This window comes from Pelobates fuscus, chromosome 2 (assembly GCF_036172605.1).
Source record: "Pelobates fuscus isolate aPelFus1 chromosome 2, aPelFus1.pri, whole genome shotgun sequence".
Lineage (NCBI taxonomy): Eukaryota > Metazoa > Chordata > Amphibia > Anura > Pelobatidae > Pelobates > Pelobates fuscus.
The window spans coordinates 139795729-139822181 of NC_086318.1; positions in this window are offsets into that span (position 1 = coordinate 139795729).

The window sequence follows — 26453 nt, forward strand, 5'->3', positions numbered from 1 at the left end:
AATCCATATTTTTCCTTCTGCTACCCTTTGGGAGACACAAAGATAGTTTCATATTAGTAAGATGACTATTCACTTGGAAAGTGAATTTGGGACTTTTCATTATAACAGTTTTTCCAGTGGTTTTATACCTCAGAAGGTTGCACAGTGAAACTATGGATCATAGACAAAATAAATCATTATAAAATGTATAACCCATGGCATGCCATGGGACGTGTTTTCAAGCTCAAACACCTTTTATAATTCAATGACATCATGTCTGTGGGTATATTGTAATAGATTGGTCAGTCTGAACTATTCTCCCATATGCTTCTAAATTTGTCATAACTCTCAATACATGCATGTGTTTCTTTAAATGGAAAAATGTATATCATGCAAACCTTGGTGAGACAGGGTCAATATACATTATGTTTAATTAAATTAATACTCAATATTTACACAAAGGCAGATTCTAATAAATACGGTAACATATGTTTCTGCTTTGAGGGGTATAAAGATAAAAGATTATCAAACCTAAAAGCCTGGCATTTTGCGTTAATTGGTTTAGGTATTTATTACATATGCTCAAACTGAACATTTTGCTTTGCTGTGGCTTAGATTACTTTCAGCTTTTCAAAAATTACTGAGTTGTACCTATTTTTAAAAAAACACAATTAAAATAAACGGATCTTACAGATATAGAAGAACTTGTGAATTGTAAGTCTCAATTAATTTACCAGCAACACGCAAATTAAACTTTAGGATGTTACCTTCTGATAGCCATTGCCAAAACCGGTTGTACAGAATTCTTAAAGAAAGCAGTCAACACGTTTTATTTTTTCTTTAAATGCAATAATAATAATAATAATAATCATAAAAATAATACTAATAATAATATATAGAGCAGTTGTATATTGTAATATTCTGTAATTAAGTCATATATTATAAGTTAACATTTTTTTTTAGTTAACTATGTTGGTGCCTCTCCTGATTATACTTTCCCTGTGGGGGCAGTGTCATCCTTAGCACTCTTTGGTCAGAAGAACCAACACCATTTACAATTCTGAAATTGGTCTGAAATTGTATCTGAGTATATTTTTTTAGGTGCTTGACACTTGCACAATACAATAGTATTGGGGATTGTACAGTAATTTATTTACCTGTGCTTTTTCTGGTAAGATAAGCAATGCATACGACCAATGAGGAAAGATGGCTGCTCCATATAGCAAGATTAGTGAGGATGAGCAGATTCACCATGTTCTCTGGGACACACATCATATATATATATATATTGATGGGCAGCACATGAAAAGGGCTGCCCTGTAATGTGTAGCATTCAGAAGAAGGTGTATAAGATTAAGTAATTAGGCAATGAAGAATCCTGCAGAATATGCATTATACATACTGCAGGGCAACCGTTTTTATGCGTTTTCATAAACATTAGTGTCCTGGTAAACATGGTGGTACTGGTCACCCTGTATCATGTATGTTTTTATATTAATATATATTTATTTAGTAAAAAAATATATTCTTCATTAACCCCTTAAGGACACATGACATGTGTGACATGTCATGATTCCCTTTTATTCCAGAAGTTTGGTCCTTAAGGGGTTAAAGATGCATTAAAACAGGATCAACGTTTCAGTCCCCATCAGGGATTTTCATCCGGATCACATACAAACATCAAAGGAAGCATTAACGTTTATATAGGGAGAGAATCAAAGGAAATTGACTTACCCCAGGTGCTGTGATTAATGACGCTAGAGTTCCTGAGTGCAGTGTGCGCATGCATTTACAAACTCCGCCCTCACGTAACGTGCCGTATGTTACAGTGACAGCGGGAGTAATACCTAATCATCAAGGAAACATAAACAGACACCCATTGTGCTTTGGAAGATAGAAATAGCAGCGGTAGCCAAGGCATACACTGCCGAATTGCACCAGACACAAAACATGGAAATTAGATAAAGTATAACAATATCAGTGATGGAAGAAGTAGTTACTGAGCTTGAGTATAAAAAATATATATGTAATGTGCACTGAAATTATTCAGCATAAGGAAATTAGTTCAAAGTGCATGATTTACATTAAAGTGCTAGACTTCGTAAACTTCAATGTAAGAAAGTCCACATGGGGCACGTTAACTTGTAGATTACAAAGGGGGTCTTGCAGGTGATGGTATAACGGATCTGACAGATTTTATTTTTGTGAGGGTGCTGGAAGGTGCATGATGGGGTCATATGTCTGCATGTGAAGCACCCCAGGCATCGGACACTGCCATGACTTTGTATTTCTATGTTCTTCACATAGCTCTTCACTAGATCCGTGTGAACCAAAAGGTCCCTCAAATTTGTATTACTTTTATAACAAATTAAGGGAGGTTCTTTAAAGACCTTTGGAAGGATGTCGTCACTCGCCAGCATTTTCAGTTCTGTTTGAGGACCTTAGAGATTTTTGGAAAAACATCATTAAAGGTCAAAGGAAAGACCATACTTTGGGCTGCTTTGGCCACTTTATTGGCGCGTGCAGACTTTGCCTTCTTAAGCACTTTCAATAAGTCATGGCTTTTGTAGCCTCGTGCAATAAATTTCTCTATCATCTCTTCGATTTGTTGTTCCATCACAACCTCATCTGAATTGTTCCGAATTACCCTCAGCTATTGTGCTTTGGGCAACGACTTTTCCAAAGCCCCTGGATGTCCACTGCCATTGTGTAGGATAGTGTTATGGTCAGTCAATTTTGTATACAAGCAATGGGATATTTTCTGATCTTTAATTGATATTTCCAAGTCTAAATATTGGACTGATGTGGTACTTATTTGACGTCAGTCTGAAAGGGTTTTCCAGTTTGTTTAAATGTTGCAGCATCTCCGAAGCCTCAGACACATTGCCACTCCAGAAGATCAACAAATCATCAATGTATCGTAAATACCCTTGGATAAGGTGTCCGAACTTAGATAGAATGTATTGTTTTTCATAGATGTACATGTATAAATTAGCATACATGGGGGGCATAGCTGCCCCCATGGAAGTGCTGGCAATTTGTAGATATCAATTTTCTTCAAATCAGAAATAGTTATTTCTTAATGTAAGTGCCAACAATTCAAGAGTGAACTCAATTGGAGGACCATCATACGTTGTAGCGGAGGTGAGGATTGATCTCATAGCCTCTATTCCCTGCTCATGCGGGATCACCGTAGAGAGGTTGCTTGCATCCATTATAATCAGGACTGTAGGATCCATCCCAAGGTCAAGTTGTCCCATATTAGCAATGCGGGTTAGGGTATCCTTGATGCAGGTATTAAGTTCCTCTACTGGTACTTGGAAGAGATGATCAAGCCACTCTGTTATCGGCTCCAGTACCCCACCTACTGCCGGTACTATGGGCCTTCCTGGTGGTCTAGTGGGATCTTTATGGATCTTTGGAAGACTATATATGATAGAGGTCTGAGGATGTTGTTTCAATAAATAGTTTTGTAGTTGTAGATCAATGAGACCAGATTCAAGTCCCATTAGTAGGATTCAAGAAATTATTATTTCTGTGGGATCAACAACCTAAGAATATATCTGAGCCATTATTAATATTTTGTTTCCAATATTTAAACAGATTACCAATGGGGAGAGTACAACATATTGAAGTCATCACAGCTATGTACTGAAATGCACATTGAAAATAACTTAGAGTCTAGAGGATAGCCATAACACCAGATATGTGCTGGTATATTTCTAAATATCTCAGTCTCAGTCTGTCTCTCCTCCCCTCAGAATCTTGTACAATTAAGTAAGCACTGCTCCTATTTTCTGTTATACTTTCTTCATACATTCTTCATGTATACTGTAGGGATTACTCTAAGCTACATTTACTATTTTCACTTCTGTATCTCTCCCTTCTTGGGAATCTTCCAAATCCATAAACACTGTTACTCACTATCCCCTGTTCTCCAGTAGAAAACTATAGAACCTGTTTCTCACCTGTGCTAACATCACCAGCAAAAAGTCTGCGTAGTGTACTTTCACAATGGTAGCCCACCAGTGCTTAAAGGGTCAGCCTAAGAATCATAAGAAAGTTTGAGTAATCCAATACTTGTCCATGTGGTAATTTTTGCTTGCTCAGATGTCGTCCACGCAAATATATTCTTTAAAATTATACGGACTAACCAAAAAGGCATGAAAGTGGGCCAATTAATGTGCTATAAAATCAAACTATTATGTAAATATTTTACAGTACACTGATGGGTTCATTTTTACAGCATTAAGTTCACATATCATGTGAGAAGAGGTAACCAATAGAAGGAAAAAGAAGAGTAGTAAAAATCCGTATTTATATATTATATGCATTGAATATCTAAGTATATATATATGTAGAGAGAGAGAGAGAGATTTTATCTACTCTCTATTGGTCACTTCTCACTTTATATCTGAATAAAAACCACATTTAGTGGCCGTCACATAACCATCAATAATCTTTTTTTCCAATCAATCATCTCCATCACGAATGGAACTTCAAATCCTGTAACAAACAAACATGCCTGTCCACTGCGTGAATCATTTGTTCCATTATCTGTCCACATGGCACTTCGGAGTTATGGAATTTATACAACCCGATGTTCTGCCTAAATTTGGACCAGTTGGACTTTCTGAATCAAACTCGTGTAAAGCTCACTGTATTGCGAGTGTGGAAGTTCCGCTTCCATAAAGGTTGACAGTGATAGACTGTGTGTGTCCACTGATACACTTAGCCATTTGTATTCTGTGGTACATGCAGAAATAATTAATGCTTTTTTAAATTAATCAATTAACTAGAAACTATAGCATGAATCTGACATGTAAGAGTGCATGCAACAACTTAGAACACACATTTACTATCTCTTTAATGTTGCTTGTGATCTATGTTCTTTTTACAAGTACAGCATTCCAACAAATGCTCAATTACTAGAGACAAATCCATCTGTCTGATTCTATTTATGTAAGAGGCTTATACTCGGGAAGCCGTGATACAGATTAGGACCTCACAGACAGCAGTATTTCTTCTCCCCAGGAAAATTTGAATGATTGGATTAAACTCAGCAGGCTGCATTTGGAGACATTGCCACCTCCTGTTTGGTGATAGTGGACTCACTAACGCTCTTCCTGTTCTAGACTTCCTCCTCTATTTAAATTAATATTGATTCCAAACTGAGTATGTATTTACTTCTCTGGCATTATTGCATCAGTGTTTAGGTGCAAGAGAACCAATAGTATTTTTTAGTTGCAAAATTCATGGACATCCATCTCTGTAATGGAAATAACAGGAGTTAGAACTATGAATGAAATTCAGGAACATTTTAAACCACACAGAAAGAACTAGTGGGATAAAGCTTAACTGACATCAGTTTTAATTTATTTATACACAACATTACTGCAGCCAGGATGTTGGTTTTGGATCCCCTAAAATATAAATTTATCACCAAACATCAAATGCAAAATTCCTTTCAATTATTTTATTTTAGATGCATGTTGAATCTACCAACAAAATACTATTGTCAGAGCAACAGTTCTTTATCTGGAAAATAAATCAACCCCTCAAGGATCAGATTTCTTCAAGTTTCAATGGCACGCCAACTGAAGCTTACTGTAACTTCCCCATTAGTAATATGTTGAGCAAGGGACCTTGGGTGCCTGGAGGACCATCGGTTTATTGGCAAACTTGCTTAAAAACGGTTTGTAACAGGCCCGGGGGAAAGCTGGCATGATAATCAGTATAGTCAGCTGTAGTGCTTATGATGCTTAGAATACCCCTTTAATGAGAATATCTGTCACCATTGGTAGGGAACCTAACACACAGACAGGACACAAGAGACAGAATTGCAATGCCGGTCCTTAGAATGAACAGGCTATGCAAAAGAATAGTCCAAGCAAGCCAAGATCAAAGGGAAATAGAGAGATGGAATATGAAGAGAAAAAATCAATAAGGTTAGTTTGGCATGATCTCCCTGAAGTAAACCCATGTTGTCTCTGATCTTGCAATCCAACAATCCTATCCTTTAACATGGTTTCCATTCCTTTCCCCACTACTGAAATAAGGCTTACTGGCCTATAGTTGCCTGACTCCTCCCTACTACCTTTCTTGATAACTATAAGATAAGGCCAGGGACTAATGAAAGTATTTAGAAAACTGGGCAGACTAGATGGGCCGAATGGTTCTTATCTGCCGTCACATTCTATGTTTCTATGTCTATGTTTCTATGACACAATGAGGTGCTATGAGTGATTAACAATTGGTAAAATGTAAGGTTCTAAACCAACAAGGCCTGTATCCTTTTATGTTGTTACATAGTTACATAGTTACATAGCTGAAAAGAGACTTGCGTCCTTTAAGTTCAGCCTTCCTCACATTTGTTACTATGTTGAGTTTGGTATCTCTTTCCCACCAGTCAGTGATAAGGTGGGAAGTTATTGCCACTTGCATTCAGCACATAGACAGGTGTTCATAGTTACCATTACTTCACTATCTCATTACTAATTCTACAGCTTATACTTTAATATGCTTTAAGCAGCATTGTCATATTTTTTGTTTGTTTTTTTGCATTCCTTTCCTTATATTCATTGTATCTAGACTCTTTTACTTTCCCCTTGCCACTTGCCTTTATTTGTATTTATTATCTTTTCTTCCTTGCCTTGATATATGTCTGCACTTTGACCTTTCGTTGGCGCACATCTCACACACATGCACAGAATTTCACTAGCCACCCATTCTGTTTCCTGGAGCCAGAGTTTCACCTTGAGCTAGTACAGAGGTTAGTAATATGGATTAATTCAGTGGCGTACATACCAGGGTCGCAGGGGTCGCGGCTGCGACCGGGCCCGGCCCACCAGGGGGCCCGGCCGCCCCTGCGACCCGGTATGTAGCTACTGGGCCAGCCTCTTCTCCTGGGGGGCCCTAGAGCCGGCCACCTCCGGGCCCCCCGAGGCTGGCCCTGCTGCCACCCGGCTGGCCGGTCCTGCGGGCGCGCGAGGGAGCACTCTCCCCTGTGTGCTTCCTCTTCAGCTCCCTCGCGCACCGCGTAGGGATGCCGGCGCCGGAAGATGACGTCATCTTCCGGCGCCGGTATCAGTACGCGGCGCGCGAGGGAGCTGAAGAGGAAGCACACAGGGGAGAGTGCTCCCTCGCGCGCCCGCAGGACCGGCCAGCCGGGTGACCGGACCCCCAGGAGCCCAGCAGCACCACTGGACCCCAGGGAATCCCCTCAGCACTCCAAAAGGTAAGGAGGCTGGGGGGTTAAATTGAAAAAAAAAATGTTAGTGTGTGTGTGTTAGTGTTAGTGTGTTAGTGTGTGAGTGTTAGTGTGTGTTAGTGTGTGTGTGTGTGTGTGTGTGTGTGTAAGTGTTAGTGTGTGTAAGTGTTAGTGTGTGTAAGTGTTAGTGTGTGTTAGTGTTAGTGTGTGTTAGTGTTAGTGTGTGTAAGTGTTAGTGTGTGTAAGTGTTAGTGTTATTGTGAGTGTTAGTGTGTGTTAGTGTGAGTGTGTGTGTGTTAGTGTTTGTGTCTGCTAGTGAGTGTCAGTGAGTGTGTTACTGTGTGTGTCTGTTACTGTGTGTGTTTGTGTGCAGTGGCGTACATACCAGGGTCGCAGGGGTCGCGGCTGCGACCGGGCCCGGCCCACCAGGGGGCCCGGCCGCCCCTGCGACCCGGTATGTAGCTACTGGGCCAGCCTCTTCTCCTGGGGGGCCCTAGAGCCGGCCACCTCCGGGCCCCCCGAGGCTGGCCCTGCTGCCACCCGGCTGGCCGGTCCTGCGGGCGCGCGAGGGAGCACTCTCCCCTGTGTGCTTCCTCTTCAGCTCCCTCGCGCACCGCGTAGGGATGCCGGCGCCGGAAGATGACGTCATCTTCCGGCGCCGGTATCAGTACGCGGCGCGCGAGGGAGCTGAAGAGGAAGCACACAGGGGAGAGTGCTCCCTCGCGCGCCCGCAGGACCGGTCAGCCGGGTGACCGGACCCCCAGGAGCCCAGCAGCACCACTGGACCCCAGGGAATCCCCTCAGCACTCCAAAAGGTAAGGAGGCTGGGGGGTTAAATTGAAAAAAAAAATGTTAGTGTGTGTGTGTTAGTGTTAGTGTGTTAGTGTGTGTGTGTTAGTGTTAGTGTGTGTGTGTGTGTGTGTAAGTGTTAGTGTGTGTAAGTGTTAGTGTGTGTTAGTGTTAGTGTTAGTGTGTGTTAGTGTTAGTGTGTGTAAGTGTTAGTGTGTGTGTGTGTTAGTGTGTGTAAGTGTTAGTGTGTGTAAGTGTTAGTGTTATTGTGAGTGTTAGTGTGTGTTAGTGTGAGTGTGTGTGTGTTAGAGTGTTTGTGTCTGCTAGTGAGTGTCAGTGAGTGTGTTACTGTGTGTGTCTGTTACTGTGTGTGTTTGTGTGTGTGTTAGAGTGTGTGTGTCTGCTAGTGTCAGTGAGTGAGTGTGTGTCTGCTAGTGAGTGTCAGTGATTGTGTTACTGTGTGTGTCTGTTACTGAGTGTGTTTGTGTGTGTGTTAGTGAGTCTGTTTGATGTCTGTTAGTGAGTGTGTGTTTGTCAGTGAGAGTGTATGTTTTGTAACTGAGTGTGTATGTATGTCTGTCGCTGAGTGTGTCTCTGTCAGTAAATGTGTGTGTCTGTTAGCTAGTGTGTATGCGTCTGTTCGTGAGAGTGTGTGTGTGTCTTCAGCACTTACCTTTCTCCAGCGCCGGACTCCCTTGGCGCAGGGGAACCCTCCGCCTCTAAGCTCCGAATGCACATGCGCGGCAAGAGCCGCGCACGCATTCAAACCGCCCATAGGAAAGCATTACTCAATGCTTTTCTATGGACGTTCAGTGTCTTAGAATCGCGGAAGCGCCTCTAGCGGCTGTCAGTGAGACAGCCACTAGAGGCTGGATTAACCCTCAGTGAAACATAGCAGTTTCTCTGAAACTGCTATGTTTTCAGCTGCAGGGTTAAAACCAGAGGGACCTGACACCCAGACCACTTCATTGAGCTGATGTGATCTGGGTGTCTGTAGTGGTCCTTTAAGTGTGTGCGTCTGTATGCACTGGCGTATATACCGCGGTCGCAGGGTTCGCAGCCCTGCAACCCCTGCGACCAGGTGCCCGCCGCAATGTGTTGCGGCCCTGGTCCGCCAGAGTAAGCGCGGGGGGTTGGGGAGGGGCCCATGGATCAATTTTCGCACCGGGGCCCCATGGGTCATGTGTACGCCACTGGATTAATTAAACACTTTTGACTGATGGATTCTGGGTAATTTATCTTGGCTACAAAAGTGGAACCTCGTTTAAACTTCATCCATTACCAAAGATCATCGTCTGCCTTAGAAAATTTAACTAAAGGTCCAACTCTAATGCTTGCATATACACAAATTCAAGAGAAAATGGGCTAATTCCCCAAAAAAGGAAAAATCCTACCTGGATCTGGAGATTCCCAGGTTGGACTATTCATTTTTATGGGGGAGGTGGAGGGGGTGGGGGGAAGGAATTAGCCAATTTTATCTTGGTTTGGTGTATATAAAAAAATAATATGGATTTGAAATGAAAATAAAATTAAGGAGAAATTGAGGTACAAAAAATGATTTTTAAAACAAACCTGTAAAGTGACAGTGCTACTATTAATAGCAAACAAAGCTACAAACATTACACATCCACTTTCTCCAAGTGTGACATGGATCCCAGTTCTGCCAAAACTAGCAGAAAGTGTAAAATAACGATAGTTTGGCTTGCTGGTGCCCATGAACAGGCAATGTTTCGGCCTCCTCTAAAATAGTTTGCTAATATTTGGAGGAGACATTACCTGTTTTTCTGAACACCACTAAAGGAATACGCGATGAAGAAGTGCCTGAGCAATATAAATGATTTTGGCTGTTATCTTTATTTGTAATAGTTTTAGAAACACATTTATTTACATGTTTTGTGAACATTTTTACATTTGTTTAATGTGATGTTTTTATCTATTCAATAGGAAAGTTGTCCTGAATGAGACACCAGCTGCACATAACTTAAGGAGAGTTAACACTGACCAGTGTACGGTTGGATAACGTTTGCATTTACAAATGAATTGCCAATGGCTTCTACTCTTTGTCGCTGGACTGATTCAAGCTCTCTAGGCTGCATTCAGGACTATGGAGTAACCAGAAAACCATTTGCTTTGTACATTTTGCACAGGCAGACATGTTCTTAAATATGCAGAATTCACAAACACATTTTTTTTTGCATGTGATTAAGGGGTAAATTGCGGTCCAGCAGCAGCAGAACCTGACTAATAAAAGTTTCCAAGATTTGACATGTCACATAAGGATTTTGAACTTGATCACAATCTGAAAATGTCACAACCTTTATCTACTAGTGACGCCAGTGAAAATAACTTGAGTTGTTAATGTTAATCACAAGATACTTCAAGATATTGCGGCCCTTAAATACCCCACTGTGTCCAGGTTACTTGGAGAATGGAAAATTACCAGTACAGATAATATTTGTATGTTTGACAATGTTGTACTAATAAGCAATGCTAGGTATTAATATTATTTTTATTATTAACCGTTGTAGTATTGCTATGGTTCATATTTATTTTGTTCTGTAAATTCTTGTTATATATCTCAAACATTTATATACAGAGACACATACCATTCTCATAAAGGAATGCTTTTGTGATAGAAAATTGGTAACATATTCAATAAGAAGGAATTACGAGCCAGCATTACAGGGTTAGACATTATTTACAGATCATCTTTTCTGTACACGCAGGATAGAATAGTTCATACAGCTTCTTAGAGTAATCCCCCGATGTAGTCTTACTTGTTCATGAGTTAGATGTAATCCTGTTTAAGCTCACACTCCTTCCCTCAAGCAAGCGCTGTATTAAGGGATTCAATGCATTGAGCTGAAGATTATTGTGAGGAGTTCATCATTATATACTCTGTGCTGTATAGATCCACTCGCCATCACGTATACTGCACTGTGCAAGCAATGTCTACGTATGCAGCTCTAACAGACTAATCATTAACTACCCTGTGCACATCTGGGGGCAGCATTAGGCTATACCTATTCTGGTACACACCTGATGCTGTTCTTTCAGTGCAAGGCTCAGTATTTGGGAACTTTACTAGGTCTACACACAGCGTTCCATGAGGGAGCAGTGATGGGTTTTTGTACAGACTCAATTTCCAAAGCATGTTGCTAACTACCCCAACAAGGTATATGATGCAAAAGCTCCACTTTCAGCCACTTCTGCTATCCTACATTTTTTGAGGCTTGGCAAATATCACGGCTGCCTGTAATATTGGCAGTATATGAATCTAGGGTTGTCTAGGGGCATAGTCAGCACATAGTGTAGCTGTGCATTTATGTGTTGTGAATGTGTATGTAACTGTAAATGAACGTTTTGTTTTCATTATTCCTGGTCCCCCCCATCCTCTCTCTGGCGTATCTCTCACAAGTATTTCCCTCCATCTAACTGCTGTATCTCTCCTCTCCCTCCCTTGTTTCTTCCCTACTTGTGTATCTTCCTCAGTCACCCATGCATACTTCTTCACATCTTTCCTTAGCTGTATCTCTTTCCCCACCCAACCCACTGGTGTCTCTCCCTATCCTCCCATTCACTCACTCTCTATTTCCTCTCAGTTGTAGTTTTTTCCCCAACTTGTATTATTCTTCATACCAGCTCCATACCTTGTTCACTTGTTTTTCTGTCTATCTCTCCATCTCACTCAACTTCTTGCTCTCTCCCTATCCTATTTCCACTTGTCTCTTTTTAGACATCAACTTCACACATGTCTCTTTCTCCATTTTACACATATGTATCTTTCTTTCACACCCTGTCTTTCTCAACCATCTCTACCCATCTGAGTCTTTCTCCACATCTGTATCTTTCCTCTCCCCATCCATGGGCGTCCGCAGGAATTTTTCCAGGGGGGCATAATTGTAATGACATCCATGCTTGGTCCCTTTTTGACAGTGTCATGAAAGGGAAGGGGCATAGTCATTATCACATAAAGCCAGGGTGAATAGCGTTTTCACAACTATGGTGTCAGGAATACACTATAGTGTTCCTTTAAGCAAATTAAAGGAACATTCTGGTCACCATAACAACTTAATCTAAATGAAAATGTTATGATGCCAGGAAGCCCATGGGTGCTCTCTTTCCTTTAAGGGGTTAAATCGCTCTCAAATGGTTTAACCCCAAAGGCTCCAGTGCTCCAGATCTCCAGGTCACTCAGTGGTATTCGGCTTCTGAAATGCAGTGTCAGGAAGTGCACATTGACATCGGGCATGAGGGCTGCAAATTGGCTAGAGTGGCCAGCTGACCACTCTAGCCAATCAGCGACACCCCTACCCAGCGGCACTCTGTGCTTCATAATACTCAGTAAATAAAAGTGAACACATTAACACTAATATCTTGTTTTACCTGGGGAGATGAGAAGGTCCAAGGTTTCCCTGCCAGGCCCAGGTACTAAAGCCTTATGATGTAGTGTTCAAAATAAAGTGGTCGGTTCACTTCACTTGTCCTTCCTCTTCCTCTTCAATCTAATTTTCTTCTCCTTCATTTGACACAGTCTTCTTTTTCTTCTGACACTGTCTTCTCTCCTCCTTGGCTAATTCTGCTCCTTTACCTTTCTGATTCCTTTCTGCTCCTTGCAGGCCCTTTCAGCTCCTTCTCTTACTTTACCTTTGTGCTCCTTGCTGTCCCTTGCTACCCTTTTCTGCTCCTTCTCCTACTTTACCTTTGTGCTCCTTCTGATTCTTTCTGCTACTTTACCTTTGTGCTCATTCTGTCCCTTTCTGCTCTGTGCAGACCCTTCCTTCTACTTGCAGACCCTTCCTGCTCCTTGCTGCCCCTTCCTGCTTCTTGCTGCCCCTTCCTGCTCATTTTTGTTCCTTTGTGCTCTTTCTTCTACTTTACCTTTTGTGCTCCTTGCTATCCCATCCAGTTCCTTGATGTCCCTTCCTGCTCATTTCTGTTCCTTCTCCTTTCTGCTCCTTCTCTTACTTTACCTTCCTGCTCATTGCTGACCCTTCCTGTAGGCTGTCTTCCTCATCCCTCACCTACCTGATCTATAGGCTGTCTCTCCCCCATCCCTCACTTCCCTGATCTATAGGCTGTCTCTTCCTTGCCCCCTCTCTCACATCCCTGATCTATAGGCTGTCTCTCCCCTGCCCCCCCTCACTTCCCTGATCTATAGGCTGCCCCCCATGCCTCACTTCCCTGATCTATAGGCTGCCCCCCATGACTCATTTCCCGGATCTATAGGCTGCCCCCCATGCCTCACTTCCCGGATCTATAGGCTGCCCCCATGCCTTACTTCCCGGATCTATAGGCTGCCCCCCCATGCCTCACTTCCCGGATCTATAGGCTGCCCCCATGCCTCACTTCCCTGATCTATAGGCTGCCCCCCATGCTTCACTTTCCTGATCTATAGGCTGCCCCCCATGCTTCAATTTCTGGATCTATAGGCTGCCCCCCCATGCTTCAATTTCTGGATCTATAGGCTGCCCCCCCATGCTTCACTTTCCTGATCTATAGGCTATCTCCCACCCATCCCCCCATGCCTCACTTACCTGATCTATAGTCTGCCACCCCATCCCTCACTTACATGATCTGTAGGCTGTCTCTGTTGGCTGCATGTGCTGCTCCCCTGCGGATTCAGTCAGGAGAGACAAGCAGGGATAAGATGTAGCTTCTTATCCCTGTCTCTCTCCTACTGGCCGGTGCTGGTATTGCACTGTATTTTCAATCTCACACAAAAAATAGCAGAACAAGCTGAAAAATCCAGGGGGGGGGGGAGGGCAAGTGCTTGTATTCTTCTAGTTGTATGGCTGAAGGTGACGCTGCTCTAGCTATGACTCTCCTCTTTACTCTTATTCTTCAATATCAAGAATCTGGCATACAAACAGCTCTTTGGAGGAGGGTGGGCAATATGACATAATGGTATATCCCATCTCTGTGTCTCGGAAACAGCTACAGCACACCACATGTAGTAGGCTGCAGGGTCTGTACAACAATCACATGTGCGGTATTCCAAATGCACTCATGACCTGACTTCCACACCAATTTAACAATAAACCATACTTCCTAATTATGATTGCATTGCCTGAACCCCCCCCCCCCCCACCTACACCCCATGACGTCTTTTATACTTTTCCTCCAGCTGTTTGAGATTCTCACTCAATTACCTCTTCATTCCCTCTATATTTTACCAATAGTTGCAACTCTCTTTTTACTTTTTTTAGACATCAAATTTCCCCTGCTACCTCTTGTCTCAAATCCCCACGGTATACTTTAGATTGTAAGCTCACAGGCTATCTAGCCAAGCACTTTGTATAAAAGAGCTTAAATGGCTAGATCTTACGGGCAGGGCTCTATCTACCTTTTGTATTTGTCTGTGTATATTGTATGTTCTGTACTAATTGTACAGCGCTGCAGAATCTGTTGGCACTTTATAAATACCAGTAATAAATAATATAAATAAATATATATACCTTGTTATTTATATATATATATATATATATATATATATATATATAGTCAAACAAAAAATTCTTGCACTCCAACAAATCACAAGTATATGGCCTGGTGCCTAGCAAAAAATAGTATATTATGAAGAAAAATACCGGCACTCTAGGTCTTCCAATGGTTGTAGTTTATTGTTCACTCCAATGTCAACGTTTCAGCCCTGGTTCAGGGTTTTCATCAGGACACACAAAAAGCATCTTATAGAATGACCAGCTTATATAGGGCTATGTACCTCACTAAACGCTTACCTTACCAGCTGTCTGTAATCGGGCATGGAAACCGGAATCACTTCCTGTATCTATGCGCATGTGCATGACGTCGGGGATTCCCTCCTCATCATTTCCCAGCTGAGCATATCACGTGACTCGGACACGTCACGTTGCCCCGGCAGGTAAGGTAAGCGTTTAGTGAGGTACATAGCCCTATATAAGCTGGTCATTCTATAAGGTGCTTTTTGTGTGTCCTGATGAAAGCCCTGAACCAGGGCTGAAACGTTGACATTGGAGTGAACAATAAACTACAACCATTGGAAGACCTAGAGTGCCGGTATTTTTCTTCATAATATATATATATATATATATATATATATAGATAGATAGATAGATATAACATTTTATTTGTTTCATCCTGGTTTCTTAACCAGGAAGAAACAAATAAAATAATAAAACTCAATGCTAGAGCACTTTTGCATGGTTTGTAACTAACTACTTAAGCCTACATGCCACTTACAAACAGGCCAGTATAAAGTGCTTCCTTTCTGCAACAGCTTTATTCTCCCAGAGAACTCACGTATCTGTCTCCTGATACAATCCAACTATCATTTGCTCTCCAGAAGTTACTGAGTGAGGTTGGAGCATACTAACAAGGTTATGCTCAATACTAGCGGATGGTGGTAATCATGTTGACTGCTGAATACATTTACAAATAATTACTGTTTATTACACACTCATTACAACAAATGTAAAATCGTCTGGCATCCCTCACAATCCAGTGATGTAGGGTGCTTAATAAACGCAACAGCTTTTATCAATTTGCTTAAAGAGTTACTCCAAGCACCATGACTACTTCAGTGGTTTGAAGTGGTCATGGTGCAAGGACCCTGTATATGCAGCGTTTCAGAGATATTTAATGTTGTTGCCGGAACTGTAACTCCACCTCCAGCGGCTTTCCTTAGCTAGTCTGTAACGAGGGGCTCTAGACTTGTTAATCTTAAGTCTATTTATGATTTTTGCACAATCACATTTAGGCTATTTAGAGGTTAATAGAAAACCTCTTTTAAAATATGTTTGTACTTCTCCCGTTTTTTTAACTTTCCTGACTAATTACAAAAAACCTCTTTCCGTGTAATTTTTTTTTTTTTTCGTATCGCCAGTTTAATGGTATATGCTATTAAACAGCATTGTATTCATTACAGATAGTTTGGTCACTAAGCTTTTAACAAAACCAGACTTACAGATGCACTTTTATTTCTTGGTTGATAAAACATGCCTCCTTTGTTTTATCAGCAGAATGTTGCTAGCAGCTGAAGGCAGAGTGGTTTGAGAGACATGGAGTCGTACAAGGAATGTATAAGACCCAGACAGAATGAAAACCATGTTATATTTAGCTTGTGTTCAATAATTGGGTCTTGTACAGATGAAGGAAATCCATTTCAAATGCAGCTGCTGCTATGGTAAGAGCTTTTACCTTTTAGATCAGGTCTGGAACAGAGAAAAAAAAAAGATTGATTTGCTTATTTAGAACTCTATAATACAGGATTAGTGAAAATTCCTTTCCGTTATTCTTCAGACTTAGTTTATAACTTGCGGAACAAAGTCTGAAGTCAACTAGGAGTACCCTCAAAACCCCAAACAAAACCAACTCCAGGCTGAAGTCAAACAGGCCCACTTGACATTGTATAGCACTTTATATGCAGACATTTTCCAAAGAGGCACCATAAAGGCCAAGGCAACTGTGCTACAGCAACAGATTAGGAAGAAACCAGGGATGTATTGTCTCGCGGTATAAAAGCCGAGAAGTAATCTTTTATTTGTAAAACCTTTGAACATGTGGAGAAGAAAAAAAACTGTGTGACAGGTACCGCAACAAATTAAGGGGCAAGTTCATTGGGGGCTGACAAACGGAGAGAGTGAATGAAAGTTAAAAAGGACATAAGTGGGCTAATTATTGTTCAACATGTGTTCCTGTGCCCATGATGGAGGATGCTGCTGATGGCTCCTGGTCAGTGGAAATATTGCTTTCTTTTATTGCAGCTTAACATTCCAGAGCCGAGCAAAGATTTAAACAGGCAAGCTACGAAACCTAGGGAGGCAACATTTGTTCATAAGCTTTTTGAAGACCAACTCAAGAATCAAGGTCTTTGAAATCAATGCACTGCCTGGTTGCTTTGTTACAGTACTGGTATAATTGGTGAAATTATCCTGTTTTAAAAAAAATTATATTTAGACAGTGCCAACATATTCTTCGACACTGTACAACAGGTGGACAAGAAATACAAATAATTGTAACTAGACCAGTCAGTATAATATAGTATGTAAACCTTGGAATTCATTATACTAATCATAAATAATCAGTTAATGAAGTGATAAAAGATCTGTCCTTAAAAACAGTTCTTTGCAGAATGCAGTGGTCCTGTACACATATCCAACAGAACATTGGCAGGTAATATAGGGTATCTACACATGGAATTATAATATGGCAAACTATTTTATGGAAATACTTGTCCTACTCATGAATTGGTGATCTTGGCCAAAAAAGGGTCAGGAATCTGGATGTCCTAAAGTGGGATGTCTATGTTAGGAGGTGACACATAGTTGAAAGCCATTTCCCCACAGATAGATACATGCATGCCCACCAGTTTTTCAAAACCAGAGCCTCTGGTACAAGCCCAGCAAGTTCCAAGGTAGGAGAAGTTCTACTTTGCTGCAGCTGGAATTTGAGACATTGCATGCTGTGATATGTACTGTAAACTGCTATGCCTAGGGATATAGTAATCTGTACTGTAAACTGCTATGCCTAGGGATATAGTAATCTGTACTGTAAACTGCTATGCCTAGGGATATAGTAATCTGTACTGTAAACTGCTATGCCTAGGGATATAGTAATCTGTACTGTAAACTGCTATGCCTAGGGATATAGTAATCTGTACTGTAAACTGCTATGCCTAGAGATATAGTAATCTGTACTGTAAACTGCAATGCCTAGGGATATAGGCTGTAAACTGCCACAGAAAAAATATTTGAAAAAGTATTTCGGAATATCACAATATCGGCCCTTCCAATATTGCAGAAAGTATATGACTTTATAATGGCTTTTGTTCAAGTTTCCTAAAGCGTCTTGCATAAGGTTACCAAAATGTTTAGAGGCGCTTAAAATCTCATATCTAGGTAAGGAAATGTATAGTGATATTCAGGGAACCACAATGTTGATGGTTAGCTGCTCTGTACAGCAAAGTGAAAAAATAAGAGTAATGACTCTCAATGAATTGAATCAATTTACAGCAAGGTAAGAGTAGGTCCAGGAAGCAAAACAGATTTGTTTGACATCTTCAGGTCCACAAATACTACATAGAATGCTATATAGCAGAACCTTATGCAAGTGACTTGAACAGAACATTGGAAGCCAGCAGATGATACACCACTAAGGCAGCATTCTGTCTAAACAAGAGCCATTCTTGAGCCTAGCAAATGGCTCTTGTCGAGTCAAATGTCTCCTTAGTGTTGTTCAGCTAATTTGCTTTATTGACAAGCCATGGGTGCCTGGTCATCTGTATAACATAGTGTTGCGTAGGAATGCTCTGACAATGTGGCACTGGGCCTTCTCCCTTTTCTTAAGAAGTGACATTCTCCTCTCTCTGTATACGTATAACAGATAATTCACAGACGTTTTCCACACTATTCTGGTACTCACGAAATGGATGGGTATTTTTTTCTTGTTATTCCAATGAATAATTGGATAATGCGGGTAAGTGACATGCTGATGAGTATAATGTATATTAGCAAAAAATTAAGAAAGTTCAAAAGTTCAAAGACATACAAAACAACTTGATTTTAGTTATTTCCAATTATTTGTTGCAGTGCCCATAATGGTAAGCCTGGGGACAACATGTCCCCAAGCATGTTTCCAGACCTAAACCCTATTAAGCATCTGTGGGGCATCCTCAAACGGAAGGTGCAAGGTCTCTAACATCCACCAGCTCTGTGATGTTGTCATGGAGAAGTGGAAGAGGACTCCAGTGGCAACCTGTGAAGCTCTGGTGAACTCCATGCCCATGAGGGTTAAGGCAGTGCTGGAAAATAATAAAATGGAAAATATTGACACTTTGGGCCCAATATGGACATTTCCACATAGGGGTGTACTCACCTTTGTTGCCCACGGTTTAGAAATTAATGGCTGTGTGTTGAGTTATTTTAAGGGGAGAGCAAATTTACACAATTATACAGGCTGTACACTTACTACTTTACATTATAGCAGAGTGTCATTTCTTCAGTGTTGTCAATTGAAAATATATAATAAAATATTTACAAAAATGTGAGGGGTGTACTCACTTTTGTGAGATACTGTATATGGTTTTAAATAGTTTAATTTTGAATATTTGGTGTGAAATGTATTTTTCTTCTAGACAAGCATAGAATAATGTATCTTCATCTGACAGGGTATACACTAAACCAGGAGTCAGTAACCTATGGCATATGTGCTATGCATGGCACTTGGGGTGCCTTGGCATGGCACTTAAGGCTATCAGAACCAAAAGGGCTCTGGCTTATCCGGAGACCCAGTGGGACCTAAGGTATCTGCTAGTACAATCCAAACAGTGATTGCAGGTGGTAAGGGACAATCCTCAATTCACGCATTACTGTGCGTAGAGGAAGTAATCTCAGAACACTTTCTCCCAGCACCTGGGATTCCGCACTGGAGTAGAGCAGCCAACAGCAGCATCCGCAGCTCCTGCCCTTGACCTGTACCTCGGAGGCACAGTTTCCACTGGACCTCAGGGAAGTCACCCAAACTGCTACATATACATAGAGCTACAGAAGAATCCTCCTCCTCATTCAAATAATACAAATAGCCCGCACAAAAACATACACAGTCCCCACAAAAACAACACCACTGACACTCCATATATATGCACACAACCCCACAAGCAGCCCCCCCCCCCCACACACACTAAGAGACATGTCGACACACTATTCCACAAGAAGCCCCCATACAAAGTCCATATTCACATATGCAAAAATACAGCGCTACAAAACAACTACAGCACCCATAAATAACCGCAGAATACGGTAACATACACAATTACGTTTTTTTTTTTTAAATAGTACCAGGGCGCCAAGGTACTTCAAGATCTTGTTTTGGCACAGCACTACGAAAAGTTTGCCTACCCCTGCACTAAACTCTGAATGGTAAATTATAATGACAAAATTGTGGCAAAAAATTCTAAAACACATTGACTGTTTAGCCTACATTTATCATTTGAAGACTTCAATTTGCTACAATTTGGAGTTTAGTGAATATATTACCAATGTTCCTTTGCCCATTCTCAGATACTTTTTCCAGGTTTATGTTCTTTTTTAAGTGCTTCAGAGGAATTTACTTCTCTCAGTTTTATACCCCTGTCTAGCCCCTCACTTTTTCTTATTAAATCCTGATAATCCTGTATGCATATTTTGTAACTCCACTTACCCTTTTCACTATGCCCTCAGGAATGCGTGCACTTTCTGCCTCAAATTACCATCTATTGACTTCATCTCTAGTTCTTAAACTTAATGAAACTGACTGAGACTTATTTTTATCTCATGACATTATATTCCATGGCTGCCTGGTCTTTGAAATATCAGTTATAAAAATGAAATAATAAAAATGTCAATCAAAATATTCATTTATAAAAATATCAATTATAAAAATGAAACTTTTTCCGCTATCAAATTGTGTCTGCAGTCCCCCTTTTAGTCAATGATACCACCATCCACTCTACCATGCCAACTGTCTTCACTGGAGAACAAAAACATTTTTTTTATTGTGGTGCCTGAAATGTATTATTATTTTTGTGCCACTGATTCCAGAAATGGTATCCTTTTTGCTCTAGCATCTCTAGTTTTTGAGATATTGTTGGCGTTATTACCTAGTATTACGGTATTTTGCTGCCAGTAATGGTTACCTGTTCGATTACATACCTTTGAAATTTCTGTGGCTGTCACGTGTGCTGTCACATTTGTCCTGAAGAATGAAGATGTCATAAGGTACAACAGCGGATCATTTTATCAATGTATATAATCTGTTAACGTTCTAAGGTGATATATCAGAATATTTATCTGGGCACACATAGACTATCTTAAATTGCAGACTTTATTGAAGTCAAGCATTTCTCTAGTGGCATCATCTGAGTCCCTGATCTTTGTAGCACCATAATGTTGATCCCCTGTTTTTTGATTGGTGAGTGCCATTCCTGCTTTGAATTCTTGAAAGCCTGAGGTGACTGAAGACTTTTATTTATTTTTTTTCTTGTTGGTTACATACACAGACTGGAATTATAGTGTGAGCAGCCCTTGTATTGTGGATTATTAAGGCATTTTTTTTTGTTGTTTTGCGACTCCATTTTCTTATTTGTTTATTTTTGCATTGGGTAAGTGTGTATTTTTACATAATCGGTATAAAGAGTATTTCCTTATTTAATTAAATACTTTTTCATTGCTTTGGCTAACATGTCATACAAGCTGAAACCTTAACTCTGTAAATATATTGTGCATTCTGAAGTGGGAAGAAGGATATATTGGAATTTCAATGTTTCAATGATTTTTTTGTTCCAGATAACGGATATTTTCCAATAGAAACATAGAATGTGATGGCAGATAAGAACCATTCGGCCCATCTAGTCTGACAACTTTTTTAAATACTTTCATTAGTCCCTGGTCTTATCTTATAGTTAGAAATGCCTTACGCATATCCCACGCATGCTTAAACTCCTTTACTGTGTTAACCTCTACTACTTCAGCTGGAAGGCTATTCCATGCATCCACTACCCTCTCAGTAAAGTAATACTTCCTGATATTATTTTTAAACCTTTGCCGCTCTAAGTTAAGACTATGTCCTCTTTTTCTGGTTGCTATAGGGCCGCTATAAGTAATACAGATAAAATACATGAAAATAGAAAATGTTCAGTATGCATTAGATAATAGTACAGTTGGCAAACAGACAAAAATAAAGTGGCTTGATCCTCATTTTCCTACAGAGCACCACAATTATGGAATAACTTCAGAGACACAGTTAAATCTTCATTCAATCTAAAATCCTTTAAGAGATCTATGGCAACATATAGACTGCATCTGTCATGGTTGACTATATTTATTACCGATTATGTTTTAAATGTATAGTTAATACAATAGTTAATACAATGTTAAACAAAAATCTGCACACCAGTCAAGCCATAAGACTTGCTTTTCCCACAGAAATCCCAAATCTGCAGTGATATTACTACTGCAAAGGATTCTGGGTGGGCATATGCAAATTAATTTAACAAAGAATCACATTTTTGCCTCATTCCATCTTAAACATGGATTCCTTTTAATCTGTGTTTGCTGTATACAACAGCTTAGAACACAATTTAGGAAAAGATGCAAAATTATATATATATATATTTATATTGTACATAGTATTATTATTTGTAATGTTATATTGTACCCTATTGTAACAATGCAGTGTTTGTGAGCTCAGGACATACTTGAAAAAGAGAGAAATCTCATTGTATCCTTCCTGGCAAAATATATAATAAATAATAGCACAGTTAACTATACACCACTGTTTTCTGTGACTCACTAACATACAGCACCTCAAGAACAAGAACTGACAGTGCCGTTGTACATAAGATTTTGCTTTTCGATGTAATTAGAGACGTACTTAGTGATCCATCAGGAGAGCACACGTTCACACTCACCTATACAGACATGCCACCCTTTCAAAGAGATTCTTCAAAGGGATGTGTCTTTAAAGCCAGAATCTTAACATTGATCACCCCTCACTCCCCACCCCATTGCACCAAAAAAGTCATCGTTTCACCTAAGGCATAAAAGCCCCAAAAAGTCCTCGGAGGTATTTTTGATACATATGAGTACACAAACTGTTAATAAAGGTATATGTGTGTGTTTTGTGGGTTATTTTTGCACATCTGTTTTGAATTTTGAATGCTATTAACTACTTCTGTGTAAAATTGCCAGGCATACCCTTCAGAAATAGATAAGAAGCAGGGCCCACTTGTGTTAAATTAGTTAATTAGAAGAGTGGATAATTAAATCTTCAGAGGCTTTCTGGAGACATAGATTGATTGGGGTCATTGGGTTATATCCAGAACTAAAGCTTCCTGGATAGAGCAGGGTCCTTATCTTTGAACTACAGTGTCTAATTGATTTGTTTTGGCCCATTACCCAAAGCACACTATGGCAGCTTTTGGGTGGAGTGCTTAAAATATTATTATTTTTTTCTACGATAATTTCAAGCTAAGCGATTTGATTTTAAATTAAACAGATTAAGACAGGCATGCACACAAAATGATACATTTCCATACAATGCATTTGCCTTCGAGAACAAATTAAGAGTGAAAATGATTAATGCACAATCACACATGTCGTATCTAAACAATGACACTGTTCAGTCGTAAGGCGATGATCAAAAGGCCCAAACACGCGTGCCTACAATTTAATAAGCATTTAATGACCTCAACAGCATACAGACATTGCGAACGAACAGATCACAGTTACACGCTTTGCGTAAGAGTTAGTCTTGTACATGTGGTTTTATGAAAAATAAAATTTTAATTGTTGATGCCGTGAAAGTGGTATGTGAAAAGTTTACTAAAAACAACTTTGAAGACATACAGGGTTGTGTACTTAAGTAAGAATTCAAAGTGAATTTCAAATGCAAAGCCAAATTAGCCAAACTGGAAGCATAGCTAACTTAGAGATTTTTTTTGCAGTGGCTATTCTGACATAACATTTTTAATTTACTTTAAATTCTCACTTTACTGAATAACTCTGATAAGTATGCAGCTTTCTTTAATTTTAATCAGGATTTTCAAATTAACAATGTTTTGTTTAGCTTTCTATTCCAAATAAAATGTCATATAGGCTCAGAAGGTGATAAAATTGTTCCACTATTATTATCTTCCCTCCCATAAACTTGTATATAAATCCTAGCTTTTATTGTCTTCCTTCCCCTTTGATCTAGCACTGGTACTCACTATGTAGAGAAACTAATTTCTCTGCCCAAGGCTCTATTCAATAGAGTAAATGGCAGCCCACACTTTTACAATGCTCAAACTTCATGGCTACATCCTAGCAGTCAGAGAGGCCAGAGGAATTTCTGTGACAATACCAGCCTTCTCATTGACTTCTTTGGTAAAATAAGTCAATATTTAATTTTGAAATTTTATCCCATTTGAAAATGTCCTAGTGGCGAAACGCGTTATGGTAATTTTAATTGTGTAATTGTCTTAATAAAAGTTTTTTTGGTTACAAGATTGTGCCAATCATCTTTTGAATTACACATTTTTATATTTGGAAATTTTTGCCTGGCCTACTTTTAACTGCTTTTACCTGCTTTTACCTTCGTGTGACTCCAAGTATATCCTGAGGTGGGGATCATACCACCCACGCTGATACCATAGTGCAGTTTGTCTGCACTCCACTTGTGAGTACAATTTTACTTATCCGTCCGTCTCTGATGAAGTAGAGCTACTCTCTACGAAACGCGTTAGACAGCTAGAACAGCAAGAAGAAACATCCACAAGTTTTATCCAGCCAGGGTACCTCTGCAGAAGAACCTACCTATCCCGGATCCCAGGCGCATTACTGACATCGCCGCGAGAGCAGTGCTGTTCCCCCGAAGTGAGGCTCGAGGTGGAACGCACTGTGGAACGCACGCCGTCCTCACCGGCAACTAGGATCTGGGCAAGAGGATCACACACAGCATCCGGATCCATCCATACTTTTTAATAAGGTGGTCTTGCATTTTTTACCCATAATAGACTGGCACCTATATTGTGGATGTGTTATTAACTTTATTTTTTGAATATTTGTTTTTTAATTATATTTTTAATAAATAATACATTTATACCTACAGTTGTTTTTAGCGATATATATTTATATTGCCTAATATAAACTAGTTTTATTGCACTAAGCCTATTCACTCTAAGAAACCATTTGTTTGAATAGAAAATAGTGGATACTTTGTGAACACATTTTAACCATTTGGTTATTGTATCCTCTTAATAGGTAATTATTCCTATTTTTTCTGTATTTAGGTTACATTCTATCTTATTTCCTTTTTTTGCTTTTTCTACTCACTCAGGTCCCACATAACTGGGTCTAATCATACGATTAAATCAGACGATTAAGGGTTAATCCATACTAAGTATATCAAAGGAAGTTACGTAACCTGCACTTTAGATTATTATATTTTCATTCTTTAGTCTAATTTGACTAATTTTCTATCCATTCTTATTTATTTAATTTATTTTATTCATACTACTAAGTAAGCTCCTGGATAAACGGTTACTATCTTGTATAGTAGCCACCATCTGTCCACAATTTTACTTATGTTTATAGCATTTTTTGTTTTACTGAGAGCACTATTAGTTGTCTTTTATTTTTTCCTCTCCTGAGTGTTTGACATCACCCCTCTGGAGGACTCCTATCATTATACCGCTGTACGCTCTTTACACCCGAGCTGGATATAGCTCTTTTAAATGTGAGTTGAACCTACTTATCCATTTATTTTATCTTCACTAGTCAGTACATATTGCACCATTGGCTTTTTCCATTCTTGTTTTACATACGAACAAGGAGGCTGAACAATTTAAGCAATTGAGGACACTTCACCCAAAAATCCAGCACTCCATTAAGACATTTACCTCTGTGTGGGACTTTGTTTTTGGCTTTTATCTCATCTTTTTGGTGATCTTATTAGAACTTTAGTCCCACTGAGTTAGTGAGACTATATTAATTATATTGTCTTTGGACTCTTGTATATACTATTATTACTACTTTTATTATTAATACCTACCTCTTGGCGCAGCCCTTCTTCTGTTTTTCCTCCATCTAGTGGCCTTTTATTTCTGCAAACTTATCAATGCCGAAAACCAATTACAACGTGGACTACTAGCAATAAAACAAGCATTTGATGAGTTGAGATATCTCTTGGAAGGCGAAAGCTACCCATCTGCACTGCTAGACACCCAACAGGCTCTATGGCTTCTGTTTTTCTCATGGTCCTCTTTCCATGTCACATATCATCCTGATACTTGGAACCAAAAAGCTGATGTTTTGTCCAGCCTCTCAAGAAAAGTGATACCATACTACAATTTCATCATTTTTTTAGGAGTAAAAGCCCATATATGGCAAGATATACAAAAGTGTTTTTTTTAGCAAAATGCAATTAATGCGTGTCCCTTAAAACGAAAGCTTGCCACTAAACTGCCACACACTATATATTACTGGGGAAAGAAGCTTGCAATTTGCAAAGCGCAGGCAGTGGTACAGAAGCAAATCATATTATCTATATCTTGTCTGCAAATCATATGATCTATATCTTATAATGAATTTGGCCTACAAGTACATCCACAATACTTGAGGTGTCAGACCCAAACTGGATCACTGGGGAAATGTGTGTTGGTGTATTTTATATATATTATATATAAAACTCATCACTTGCAAATTTTTTTGTTTTTGCATATATATTAGCTACTTTGCCTTAAATTTGAAATTCATTTTGAATTAGTGAATTTAGTGAACAACCCTACAAGTAATCATACACTTTAGCAGTTATTGCTGAGGTCCTAAGTCAAGCATCTATGCAATGCTAGTTGGCAGGTGGAAGTGCCACTTGCGCATACTGATATATTTAAACAGTATATAAAGATAAGAATAGAGCAACAGAAAATATACTAGAATAGAGTGATAGAATATGAATTGATGATGCTTACTATTTTTGT